The sequence below is a fragment of the Vanessa tameamea genome, chromosome 29, assembly GCF_037043105.1.
Source record: "Vanessa tameamea isolate UH-Manoa-2023 chromosome 29, ilVanTame1 primary haplotype, whole genome shotgun sequence".
Classification (NCBI taxonomy): Eukaryota; Metazoa; Arthropoda; class Insecta; order Lepidoptera; family Nymphalidae; genus Vanessa; species Vanessa tameamea.
The window spans coordinates 3828962-3843056 of NC_087337.1; the positions used below are offsets into that span (position 1 = coordinate 3828962).

At 35.5% G+C, this 14095-nt stretch overlaps 2 protein-coding genes across 2 annotated transcripts in view; one reads left to right on the forward strand and one right to left on the reverse strand.

Moving 5' to 3' along the window:
• LOC113396848 (single-minded homolog 1) overlaps positions 1-14095 on the reverse strand; it is a 61524-nt gene that overhangs the window by 41701 nt on the left and 5728 nt on the right. The gene's annotated exons all lie outside the window — the stretch shown is intronic.
• Positions 1648-14095, forward strand: part of LOC113396857 (UDP-glucosyltransferase 2-like) — a 191513-nt gene continuing 179065 nt past the window's right edge. Inside the window, exon 1 of the mRNA XM_064219694.1 lies at positions 1648-1657. The gene's annotated coding sequence lies outside the window, so the exon portion shown is untranslated. The remainder of the gene's footprint in view (positions 1658-14095) is intronic.

Consider the following 14095-nt stretch of genomic DNA (forward strand, 5'->3'; position numbering starts at 1 on the left):
GTATGTAACAGGTCTTGGTACAGTCACATTAAAAAAAAATTATATGTCGAAACTAACCATGAAATGATTCATTCGAAAATCGAATCGTGTGACGTCACAAAGGGTATTAGCATGACCCATACTCTCCAATTATGACGTTACACAAGGAGGGTGACTTGAGCCGTAAGAGGTTTGAATAAAAATACTAATTACAAGGGAAGTCGCATATAAATAATAAAGCTAATACAAGAAATATCATTACATAGTATAAAACAAAGTCGCTTACCGCTGTCTGTCCCTGTGTATGCTTAGATCTTTAAAATTACACAACGGATTTTGATGCGGTTTTTTATAATAGATGGATTGATTCAAGAGGAAGGTTTATATGTTTAATATATGCACCATATAATAGAAAAACACTAATAATTTTAGACATTTCTAAAGTGATCGTAAATAAACCCTTTTTTTGCGCTTACATTGCAAACGCGGTTTGTACTGTCAAATGACTTAAAAACTGTGAACGTTGTAAGACATTCCGTAGTAGGTATATTTAGTATTAGCATTGCACCCGTGCAACACCGGGGCGGGTCGCTAGTAAATTATAAAGTCGAGAACATTCAATTCACGCTTAGGTATATAACGATAATATTCTAAATTTAAAAAGGTTGAAACCACTTATGTAATATTTCATTTATTTTATTAATATTAGGTACTTATGTAATATTACTTATGTCCTTATGTAACTTTAATTACATATGTATATTGGATTAGTAGTTTTCAAAATAAAAGGTAGATAAAAAAAGCTCTTCACAATTATTAGTATAGACTACTTTTTAATCTGTTGCTCTTAAACTAATAAAAAAATGTGTGTGGGTGCCATTAGTAATGTTTCATTCAAAACGATTAAGTATAATAAATTATACATACGTTGTATTAAAATGTTACAAATAATAAATCGGATTGCACAAAAAAGGTCGTTTGTAATGTCAGACGTGACGAGGAAAGCGCCGGCCGAATTACGTTCGACGACGATAGACGTATTGTCTATGGGGCATTTGTTTTGGCGGGAAGTCGGATCTATACGGGTGAATTGTTTTTGAACTTTGACAAAAAAACACATTCTTAGCACAGATAATAAGGTCGTTATAAAAGATTTTTTTTTTAAAGATTAGACGGGCGCAATCTTTAAAATCAACGTCTAATTATTTTTAATATTACTACCTCACGGATAGTAACATTTTTAGTGTTTGTTTTTGTTGAATATTTAACCAAATTATTGTCGTAAAGACCCTGAAGGTTCAATCAGTAAAAGAGATAAATTATTTTAATTTAATTCATTCTTTGCTCAAAATATTTTTTAATATTGAAGAATCTTATAAGAAATTTCCTTAACACTTACATTAAAAAAATTAAATGTTTTCTAAAATAGCAATTACATAAAAAAATTAATGGAGTAAGTACATTTTTAATTATATCTATAATTAAAAAATAATACTCACTAATTTGTAATTTTATTTTACGAATTAATGAATTAAAAAAAAATACGTGTCATACGTTCCATTTATAAGGAGCATAGATTAAAAAAAATACTATAGACAAGTATTTCCCCAGACAAATCAAGGAATGTGCATTTTCTCACAGATTTTGCATACGCCCGTCCCACCCGCTACGAAAACAACAATTAGTTTACAAAACTCATTCATTAAAACACCCAAAAACTGCCTACTACTGCGTGGGAAGAGATCGCGACACTGTAAAAGACCCACTGCCGCGCTGTCATTGTAATGACACGTACATATTGTCAAAATTCAAAATACTATTCAATTTTATAACTTCAGATCTTATTACAATGGATTAAGCATCGAATTGATATAACATATTTAACTACAAAATATTTTTAATTTTGTAAAATATTCAGCGCGAAATTCAATTTGCTGTTTGTATAATTCTTGTTATAACACAATCGACTCTATTACAGTCGAATACGTTATAAATTGTAATGTTTAATTTGAAAGTAAGTGTATTTTTAAATTTGTTAAATTATAGTGTGAAATTTTGACTGTTGTATAGTTTGGATGTACGAACAAATGAACTTATAATACAAATTGTCAAACAATATGGCCGACACGCTGTCTGGGCGAAAATGTTAATATTATCTGTAATGAGTCATTCATATTTTTTTCTTGTTTACGCTTGCGGTGATTTTTTTAAATAAGGTATTAAAAGATTTATTAATAGGTAAGTACTTAATATGAAATTAATAATAATGTATGTTTTTTTAATGAAATCAATCAAAATCAAAATATACTTTATTCAAGCAGGCCTTTACAAGCACTTTTGAATCGTCATTTAACAAACTATATTAAGTGAAGCTACCACCGGTTCGGAATGTAGATTCTGCCGAGGAGAACCGGCAAGTCGCTCAGTAGTTACTCTTTTCCAACATTTAAAAATACAGTCATGTTAATTAAATACAATTATGTATGTATGTCATATATCCTGCTGGGAAGTCAACAAGTATTAACTTCACGCTTTTTTTATTAATCTAATCGGTAATGGAGTTTGTTTGAGTGATTAACAGTTAGTCTGGCAACTTATCTACCTGTCTGTTTTGTTGTTTTGTACTAGGATAACAATTTATTAGATTTAGCTACCTGTCCCGGCGTCGCGTTTATGTCGCAATCTGTCTAATATATTGTTGTATTTATGTATTTTTAGATGTTGAAAAAGAGTAACTACTGAGTTTCTTGCCGGTTCTTCTCGATATAATCTACATTCCGAACCGGTGGTAGTTTTACTTTAAATATTTTGTTAAATGACTGAGCATACTTGAATGAAGTATATTTTGATATATTTTTTTTGATTATCAATGCGAAAGTCACTGTCTGTCTGCCTGTAACGTTATCACGGCCACACAATTGAACCGAATTTTATGTGATTCAGTATAAGGATACTATTTGCTACTTGTAAGGCTATATACTATGTTATACCTAACACCCGACGACCCCTACGGTCTACGCGACACACGTCATTTTGATTAAATATTATTTGTTAGTTGATATAAAATGCGCGCAATTTAAGTTGACCGTCCTGAAGTTAGTCTCTGTGATATTCGCGCAAGTGAAACAGTGATACACGTTGATCGACTGTTTATCTAATTGTAAACATACATTAGCAGCCTGTAAATTTCCCACTGGTGGGCTAAGACCTCCCCTCCCTCTGAGGAGAAGGTTTGGAGCATATTCGACCACGCTGCTCCAATGCGGGTTTGTGGAATACACATGTGGCAGAATTTCGTTGAAATTAGACACGTGCAGGTTTCCTCACGATGTTTTCCTTCACCGCCGAGCACGAGAACCACATGAAAATTTAGGGGTGCCTGCCTGGGTTTGAACCCGTAACCATCGGTTAAGATGCACGGACATTGTATAAACGGCAATAATTAAATTGTTTTCTTTTTTTTATTTGACGATACTTCCTTGGGTTGTTATTTGCGAGAAATTGACGGTTTAAAAATGTGTATGGATGAATATTTCGCGGTATATCTCAAAGGAGATTAGTTAATTACGAAAGACACATAGGGCACAAGTGTTTACGCAAACACAGTTGGACTCCCTATTCCCTCACCCTCAAAATACAAAACACAACATGAGCAGGGTCGGATCTACCTTATGGCTTTTTGGGCTTCAGCCCAGGGCCCCGTGGAGTCAAGGGGCCCCAGCGAAGTCAAGTCAAAGTCAAAAATAGACGATAATGCGTAAGAATCCATAACTTTATTAAATTAAACAGATCGTATGGTTTGAGTCCTGCGAGTCCTGCAATTAATCAAACCCATTCAATTAATTTAATTCAAGTCTACGTTCAGATGTGTCTTAGGTGTATTATCCCAGGGCCCCCTAAACTTACGGTCCGGCCCTGAACCTGAGGTTTGATGTCAGGGTTTCGGGGTCTTCAGCCGTATATCTAGCCAATAAAACGACAAATCAGTGAAATAATTGTCATAATACTACGTATCCGAAACCGGTAAAATATTCATTATATCCGTATCCATATCCGGATCCGAAATGACAGATCCATGACGTCCCTGCTCAATGCCTACTAAAAAGAATAATATAGGGGAGAGTGGGGTGAGGCTGGATGACATTTATAGGAATCATTTAATTATTTAACTTTAAGTTTTTCTTCGAATATTTAATGATTGAAATTGGCGTGATGTCCGTGCGTTTGGTGTTTTGATTTGAGGATTATTTTCATCTTCGTGTTAATTTAGTTACTTCGTATGAAATGAAATTAAAAAAAAAAACTAATGCTGTTAAAAGCACTTTTGTGTATCTAAATCGTCATGTATTAAATATTGTATTAAACGTAAAATTATCATAAATTAACAATATATAATTTTCCTAGTGTATTATTAGAAATGACTAGTACCCCAAAATCATTACTTGTATACGGAAGAGACATTCTCTTAGTAGCACAGACAACTGGTAAATAGGGGGGTGAATTCTGCTATCTGCACTCTGGTGCAGTGGAGGCATAAACCCGCAGTGCGTCGGGGGTCGCATCGCCAAAGATGGTCAAGTTTCAGATCGTAGCAATTGGATAATTTAAATAATTATAGAAGGAAGGTGAGATCACCAGGACACAGATATCCTAGATACGTTTTCGATAATTTTCGGAACCAACGTCTTGGTTTACTTATTTATATCGGTTACGATACCAACTCGGTTATATTCCGATCTAATCGATCGAATCGCAACTGGATTGTTGTTTTAGCAGAATAGGAAAACGGTTGAACGACGATTTCGTTTCGATTCGATGCAATAGTGACAATATGTTTGTTGAATTAGCGGCCTGATGTACATTACTGTACCTAACACAAATGGCGTCTAAGTATTCAATGGAGAAAATTAATTAATTCCTTCAAATAAGATTTAAAAAATAATAAAAAAATATGTCTTGGTTACAGATTAAATAAATTAAAATTATTTTATTATAAATATAATTTCTAATTTAATTAAGTAATGTTAAGCTTTATAGCTCACAGCTGTTATGAATTAAATTAAAAAAAAAAGAACAACACGAATAAAAACAGATAAAATAAGACACTACCGCACTTACGGTTGGCATTGATTTTATCTGCATTATGACAATCGTAAATTTAAAATAAATAGACGATGCCAAATTTCAAAAATGGAACCAAGTTGAACATGCAGACTGGCTGGCAAGTGACCAAGGTTGTGGCTGTGTGAGTGGGGCGTGGTGTCTCCGCCCCGCCACACCTGCGGTGTGTAACAGTTAGTCTAGTGAATACATTCATAATTCGAAAGCCGTCGTTCGAAATTCAAATGTATTATTTTTGAACGAAATAATTTTGTTACTGGAATAATTTTATTAAAACGTCATTACATTGTTCTTTTATATTTTCTTTCTTATTTTTTTTTTCACAATTACGTATATTTTTTTATAAACGCATTATTATTATTAATTTGTTTTTTAATAATTTTTTTTATTAAAATAGATTTTACTTTAAAAAAATCATTATATCATTTTAGATTTTAAGGAGAGAATGTCAAAATAATTATATGACCGGCAAGTTGAATTATACGAGTAAGTGTGTCACAGAATATGTCCAAAGTGTACTGTTGCCTAAATAAAAAATGTCACTCGGCCACCGACACTCAGCCTATGAAGATGTGATACTTATTTTATTTATTTAAATATCTACTTAAACCGGATATACTTGCGAAATTCCTACTTGGGAGTCCATCTTGTATTACCTTAAAAGGTATAAATGAACCAAAACAAAAATGTCGGCCACGGTAAAACATCCATTTTTTTTAGATATTATTGACAGATAAACTTCCGAAAAAAGGAATTTAGTGCGTAGGGGTTTTTTTTAGTAAAGGGGTAAGATCATACTGATCAGATTTATAATTGATTCGAACACCTTTTTATTGATTTTGGTCTCCAGACAATACGCTCTAATAGAACTTCTATTGCCAGGAGAATAACATGCAAAGTGATGAGAATACTCATAATACAAGGTAAATTACCCTTAATCCGATGTTGCCCTTATTTAATTTATTGAGTACCTATGTCCACGTGTGGCCGTATCATTAATGTTAGGGTTTCCATGATACCGAAGATATCAGAAGGTGGGCTGTTTTTGTTACCTTATACCTGTGTTGCTATAAAAATATATTCATAAGATATGTATATTATTTAAAGCATTAAAAAAAATATATAAAACACAATAATAAAAATAAAAAAAGGATATGAAATATGAAAAATTTAATTATATTATAAATTTTACTCTTCCTATTCGGTAGCTTCGAATAAAGCTAGGTACAAATAAACCAGAGTCCAGATCACAACATAAACAATTACAGATGAATAATAAAATCCTTATAGATCCTTATATATGTATGTCGAAGCATCAATAAGTTTAATTTAAATAAATAAATAGATTATAAATATTGGACAACATCACATACCTTACTCTGATCTCAATGTAAGTAGCTAAAGCACTTGTGTTATGGAAAATCAGAAACCAGACCCAAGACAACATAGAAAACTAATGAACTTTTTCTATATCGAATCGGCCGGGAATCGAACCCGGGACATCGGAGTGGCGTCAAAAACAATCCATGAAAACCGGTGTACACACTACTCGACCACGGAGGTCGTCAATTTGGATTTATTTATTTTTTAACGTACATGCTGGCAACACCAATACGACGTAGAAGAACACAGGACAACCGAAAAGTGTCATAGTTGATGGGAATATCGAAAATTGATTACTTACAAAAACGACTAAACGTACGTATTCGAATATCATCATGTCTGACGGGACGCCCAGTCCCTTCGCTACATATATTTAATGTAAAGTTACCTTTTAGTTATATCTATATAACATAACATAATCAGCCTGTAAATTTCCCACTGCTGGGCTAAGGCCTCCTCTCCCGTTGAGGAGATGGTATGGAGCATATTCCACCACGCTGCTCCAATGCGGGTTGGTGGAATACACATGTGGCAGAATTTCGTTGAAATTAGACACATGCAGGTTTCCTCACGATGTTTTCCTTCACCGCCGAGCACGAGATGAATTATAAACACAAATTAAGCACATGAAAATCAGTGCCTGGGTTTGAACCCGAAATCATCGGTTAAGATGCACGCGTTCTAACCACTGGGCCATCTCGGCTCTATCTATCTATATCTAGTAGATTATATCTATTAGAACCGGCTAGATCCTCGCTAGACGTTTTTTTTCATTCATAATTTATACCTAATCTAAGTAATAATGTACAATTAAATTATGTCTTTGGAGTAGTAGTGCAAATACCCTCATTAAAAGTGTAACGTCTTATTGCTTCTGGTGTCAGGAGAGCTGTAGAGGAATTCGCTAAGATGAAAGTCGAAACTCACCGCCGAACACGAGCGTCAAATGTCAGAATATGTATGGCCATTTATAGGATATGGATACGTATCAAAATGGCGTATCATTGTTCGTCTAACAAAACTAGTGAGATACGAAATGAATTCTTAAAGAATCACATTACTCGTTATGTTTTTTTGTCCAGATTATTGTAATTGCGATTCATCAGGGAAATGCTGATAGCATTCTTGCCACCATTCCACGCGGTCACGATTTGTACAGTGAATAGTCACTTGTTTAATTTTTAATTATATAATTGATATTAATAATTATTTTTCAAATAAAGAATATTAGTAAATGTTAATATAATAGCAATATACTATATTATATATACAAGCAAATTTTCACATTTAGAAATATTTAGGATTCATTTAAAATTGTAAAACACAATCGTAAAAATCCGTTTAATAAATATGGCAACATTAATGTCTGCGTAGGGCTCGCTAATCGGCGGGGTCGCTCCCGGGATTAGCGTGCAAACGCGTTACTTACGCCAATAATAGCTGTTTGTGTTGCGCACGCGTTCACTCGAGTGCCGAGATTTGTGATAATTTTTAAATAAATATAAGTTCACTTAAAGGGATTACTGAACGCGGTTTAGTTGCATATTCGATTTATTTTCTCTTTTTTAAATACTTACAAATGTATTTTTAATTTTGTATTGTTAGACGAGTGTGGTTTTTCGTTTCCATGGTATATATAAGTATATAACTTCAGTGACTTATTGCTCCTGTGTTTGTCAAACTTTTGTCGTGTTTGCTATTGACAATCTTCAATGTTGCCAATTTGAAAATTGGAAATAATAGCTTGTACCTAATAACTTGTAAATATCTAATTGCTGGGTTAAGGCCTCATTTTTACAAAACGATTCTCGGCTGGATACACTTGACATGTGGCAAAATCAGTGGGTAGAGTCTAGGTTTGAACCCGAGCATCGGCTAAGAGGCAAGCGTCCAAAAACTGTCTATGTTCGTTTACTCGTGACCTTTTTTTACTTCAACGAATTATACCCAAACATATTAAGTGGTATTTAAGGGCTCCAATTCATGCTTTTTAATCATTATATTCAGTAGGTATCTACTTCTTATATAATTTTAGGATTTTTGTCTTACACAGGTATGTCACCCATTGTCCCTTCTTCCTTTTGGTTAAATATCATTTAATATTAATAGCCATTAAATAGAATTCCAGGAGCATCCTAGCAGATTCTGATAAAGGATCTGATAGAATACTCTGAACAAATCCAACATCGAACAATGCTTTTAAATTGGTTAAGAGTAACTTTCTCTGATTACCATATTTACACCAATTTCTTAGCACATTCCATTAATAGATGATATAGATTTTCAAAACTTCCACATTTTTCACAATTTAGGAGAATCTTTGTTTTCATAAACCTAAAGTCTACCTGTATTTGTGTCGTCGTTGAATTTTGAAAGAATTCGATATTTAAATGAAAAAGTTTGTTTGAGACATGGTTTGTCCAAACTATTGTCTATTTAAATTTAGCGATTGAATATTTTTTCGTTGATTCTAATCTAAGACCTAATCCGTACGGCCAAACGAAACGTAATTTTTAAATGTACCTCTAGAAAGAAATTTCGAAATTATAATCCGATACAACCAAATAGAAATATGACTGGTTTACAGTGTAACTACAGGCACAGAGGACATAACATATTAATTCTCAAGACTAGTGGCGTATTGCAGATGTACCTACCTATATGTATGATATATATTTCTTACAGTGACAGTGCCTACGGCATTAGACTCCATAAGGTTTACATTTGCCAGATAACCTAATTTAAAATAAAAAAAAACTTGTATAAAGTGATGTTTGATAATATATACTTAGCATAACTATATTCCTTATCTAACTCTATAGAATATTGTCCTATGTCTCTTTCATGTTCATAATAAACTTCAATGGGTTTGCCCTTTTGATAGTACCGACATTATCACAAAGGTTCGAAATTCAAATAAAGATTGATGTTCTTTTCGAAGCACCTTTTAAAATGACAAATATTTTTAAAAATCGAAACAAACGTAGGGTGTAACGACGCTCGCACCTGATTGGTCCGACGTGGGGTGGCGGCGATTGTCATCAGCCAATCAGGGCGCGTCCCGCGAACGTGTCCTATCTACACTTCGCACCCCACGGATTTAAGGGCTCTAAGGTTGTGTTTGCGTTGCATTTTACTTGTTTGTCGATTTAATTGATGTTCGTTTTTTAAACCTTAAGGGTGCGTTCGATACGCCCGGTCTGAAGGGCTCTTAATGCTTCAAACGGTTCTGTCTTCAGTCACCATTAAATAGCTTACAAAGGGCCTATTATCGTTAAATAAGGCCATTGTTTTAAAGTTTCTATAATAGTTAATTATTGTGCTATACCTAAAGGAAAATTAAACCTAAATACTAGGAATATTTAGAAGAGATTCACTTACAATAAATAAGTTTTTGGAAGAGCCGAGATGACCCAGTGGTTAGAACGCGTACATCTTAACCGATGATTGCGGGTGCAAACCCCGGGCAAGCACCGGTGAATTTTCATGTGCTTAATTTGTGTTTACAATTTACTCAATATACAGATGATACCAGTTAACTATGCAGGGTTAAAAAATACGCTTCTATGTAAGGTTCATGTGGTACTTTTATTAAAGACGATCAGATTCCGTACAAATTAGTGTATCCATTGGTATTCAATGGCTTAACTCAAGTATAGAGTGCAGGGAAAATCCATTCAGTGGTCCTACTCGCTGAAACCCTGCAATTGTCGCCAAAATCAAAATATTCTTTATTCAAGTAAGCTCATAAGAGAACTTTTGAATCGTCCTGTTACATTGGACTAAATGTAAAGCTGCCGGTTCTGAAAGTAGATTCTACCGAGAAGAACCGGTAAGAAACTCAGTAGTTACTCTATTCACCATCAGCGACAGAGATCGAAGACGCAATAATTTTAAATATCAACTTTAGCGGGCCCTTCTGTCACGAGTATTATATTATACTCACTAGAGGGTCCCAACCTTTATTTGCTATGTACAACTTGATAAAGAATAAACTATTTTTCATTTTCAACTCTGTTCCAACAAAATATGTATCTACTTACTAGCTGGTACCGACTTACCTTAAAGATGTTATTTTCAAACATCCTTGCTTATATAATACTGTTGAATAAACCAATATATACGCGTATTATTAGGATGCAGTGTTGTTATACTTTAATATAAATATTCTAATGCAATAGTTACCTGTTGTCTGAAGCTTCGGTCATCAAAGGTCGTCTGTGAGAGGCTATAAGCAATAAAACCGCCTAGCGCCTTTTGCGCTCTATTTATTAATTATGATAATTTTTTGATTTCTCTTTGATATCAGTTTACTTATATTCTATTCCAACCATAACGAGAAAAGCCAATAAACAACATTTGACAGCAAATTGACGCGATATCATTGGTCGAGAGCTCGATTAATCTGTTATATTCACTGTGGATTTGCGAAAAAATTACGTTTTGAACGTCGACGAAACTATTATCGGAATTTTGTGGTGGAAATAAGTAGTTAAATGTATATAATAGTGTTGTATTATAAATAAAGATATATTAATCATAAACTCTTAGTAGGGTACAATATAGTTGAGTTAGTTTCCGCAAGAGGGCCCGATTGTCGGAGGTGAGGGCATCCACCCAGATCGGGGCACCGTACAGCGCTATGGATCTTACTACGCCGGTATAGAGACGCCGGCATAGTGACCCCGGCCCTCCCACGTTAGGTAGGAGGCGGCCTAGGGCGGCGGCGGCGTTGATGAGCCTCGGGTCGAGTTGGACAAAGTGCTGCCCGAAGCTCCATCTTCCGTCCAGGATTATCATATATACAGTACTTCATCTGGGCCTGCACCTTGATTACTGTCCCCAGGATGGTGATACTCGCCCTTCGTGGGGGTCCTTTCTGTGGACCGTGGAAAAGAAGGGCCTCCGTTTTGATTATGGAGACCCTCAAGCCCAGCATTCCCATACGGTCCACGGTGAAAGCCGTTCCGACCTCGGCAAGGCGAGCCGCCTCCCGAAAGTCCCGCCCTGTCGCGGTGACAAGGGTGTCGTCCGCGTAGCACATTACCCCATCCCGGGAAGGACAGGAGCTCTCAGGAGCCAATCGAAGCCGACGTTCCACGGATTTGGGGCGAGAACCGGGGGTCTTAAATTCCTCAATAACATTATTGATCTAACATAAAAATCTCCAGACATAAAAAAGTTTTGAAGCCCGTCAGGGCTTCAAAACTAACCCATATAAGCAATTTCAACCCCTATTTCACGCCTTAGGACTAGAATATCCAGAAACGCTTAAATACGTATCTACTTATTTTTAATTAGTATTTCAAAAATAAAGTTTCATGTTCCTAACTTAAAAAATTACGGACTTCCATACAAACGTTCAACCCCTATTTCACCCCCTTAGGTGTTGAATTTCCAAAATTCCTTTCTTAGTGGGTGTCTACTCAATAAAAAGATCCTACTCACCAAATTTCAAGGCCGTAACTTTGATAGTTTACGCTCGGCGACAATGAATCAGTCAGTCAGGACTAGTTATTTTGTATATCTGGATTGATAAAGACCTAATCATTGAATAAGATTAACAGATGAGATTTAAATTCCAATTGACATAACCGAGCAAGCAATGTGACAGCAAATGGCGAAAAGGCGTAACGCAAAGCTTCAGAGGAAGAGAATAAGCTGTTTTCGATTCTAACCAACTTGCAAAAACCTTGGGTCTGGCCTTAGTTAGATACCGGAATTAGAGGAATGCTAATATAATTCTAAGATGATCTATAAGAATCTTCTAAGATTCATCGAGCTTGGGAATATTAAGGCGATATTATTTAAGAGAGTTAAGTTGGTATCAGAGTTCATCTGGAAGATCGAGACTGTTCCAAGGACTTGTGACTTGGTGGTAGGACTTTGTGCAAGCCCATCCGGGCAGGTACCACCTACTCATCAGATATTCTACCGCCAAACAACAGTACTGAGTTTGATCCGGTTTGAAGGATGAGTGAGACAGAGCAACTACAGACACAAGGAACATTACATCTCAGTTCCCAAGGTTGGTGGTGCATTGGCGATGTAAGAAATGGTTCCTCTTCCCTTTACAACATACCATTCGGTTTAAGATGGAAATATTTCTTACAGCGCCATTGTCTGTGCGGTGGTGACCGCTTACCATCAGGATATAGAAACAAACACCTTGCCCACAAAAGGACTACTTGATTTTACGCATACGGAAAGCAAATCAAGTACCAACGCTAATATCATTGTAAATTTTTGAATAATTATATTTATTTTATAGATTTGAATATTTACACAATTGTTTCGCAAAATATTCTACAAGCAATACTAAGCATGTCTTTAAATATTTTGAGTATCTCAGACAATATTCTTCTTAAAATAAGGTCAGGGATAAACCAATTAAGATCAAATAAACGTAATATTTAACTTGGCAAACAGTTTGGTTTCGAAGATTTTCAAACTGTTTATTCGTCCAAGCAAATTATTAAATTTTTATTTTAATATAGGTAGGAAAATGGCAACTGGGATACCTACTGGTGATTCGTCACTACCCCAATGGCTCACAGTACCATGGACGTGGGCATTGTGAGCCATTGATGTCATCGTTAATACAACACCACCAACCACCAATCTTGGGAACTAAGATGTTACGTCGCTTCAAAGGTTTCAGGCGCATTGATAGGTCAAATTAATATTTGAAATGACTATTGGCAGTGGTGACCACTTATAATCAGGAAGCCCATTTGCCAGTCCATTTAGCTATAAACATTTTTTTAAGCAAGTTCGATCCCCAAGGAAGAGCATAGGATACTTTTAACACCTTCCGACCAATACATAAAACGCGACAGAACCCGCGGGCGATAAAAACAGTTTTTTACATTACATTAACAGCCTGTAAATTTCCCACTGCTGGGCTAAGGCCTCCTCTCTCTTTGAGGAGAAGATTTGGAGCATATTCCACCACGCTGCTCCAATGCGGGTTAGAGAAATACACATGTGGCAGAATTTCGTTGAAATTAGACATATGCAGGTTTCCTCACGATGTTTTCCTTCACCGCCGATGAATTATAAACCAAAATTAAGTACATGAAAATTCAGTGGTGCTTGTCTGGGTTTGAACCCGAAATCATCGGTTAAGATGCACGCGTTCTAATTACTGGGACATCTCGGCTCTAACGATATGAAAATAAAAATGATTATATAAAAATTAATACAAGCCTTGTAGTACCCTAAATGCAAAATAGGGACGCCTATGTGCCCGTTATTAGGGAAGCAAGTGGGCGTTATAGGGATACTTAAGCTGAAGCACTGGCCCCAAAGAGTATACCCATTTAATAGAATTATTTTCACGTTTTTTTAAACTTTAATAGTATTTAACATGAATCTACCGACCTCCGTGGTCGAGTTGTGTGTACACCGGTTTTCGTGGGTACGCCACTCCGAGGTCCCGGGTTCGATTCCCGGCCGAGTCGATGTAGAAAAAATTCATTCGTTTTCTATGTTGTCTTGGGTCTGGGTGTTTGTGGTACCGTCGTTACTTCTGATGTTCCATAACACGAGTGCTTTAGCTACTTACATTGGGATCAGAGTAAGGTATGTGATGTTGTCCAAGTATTACTAA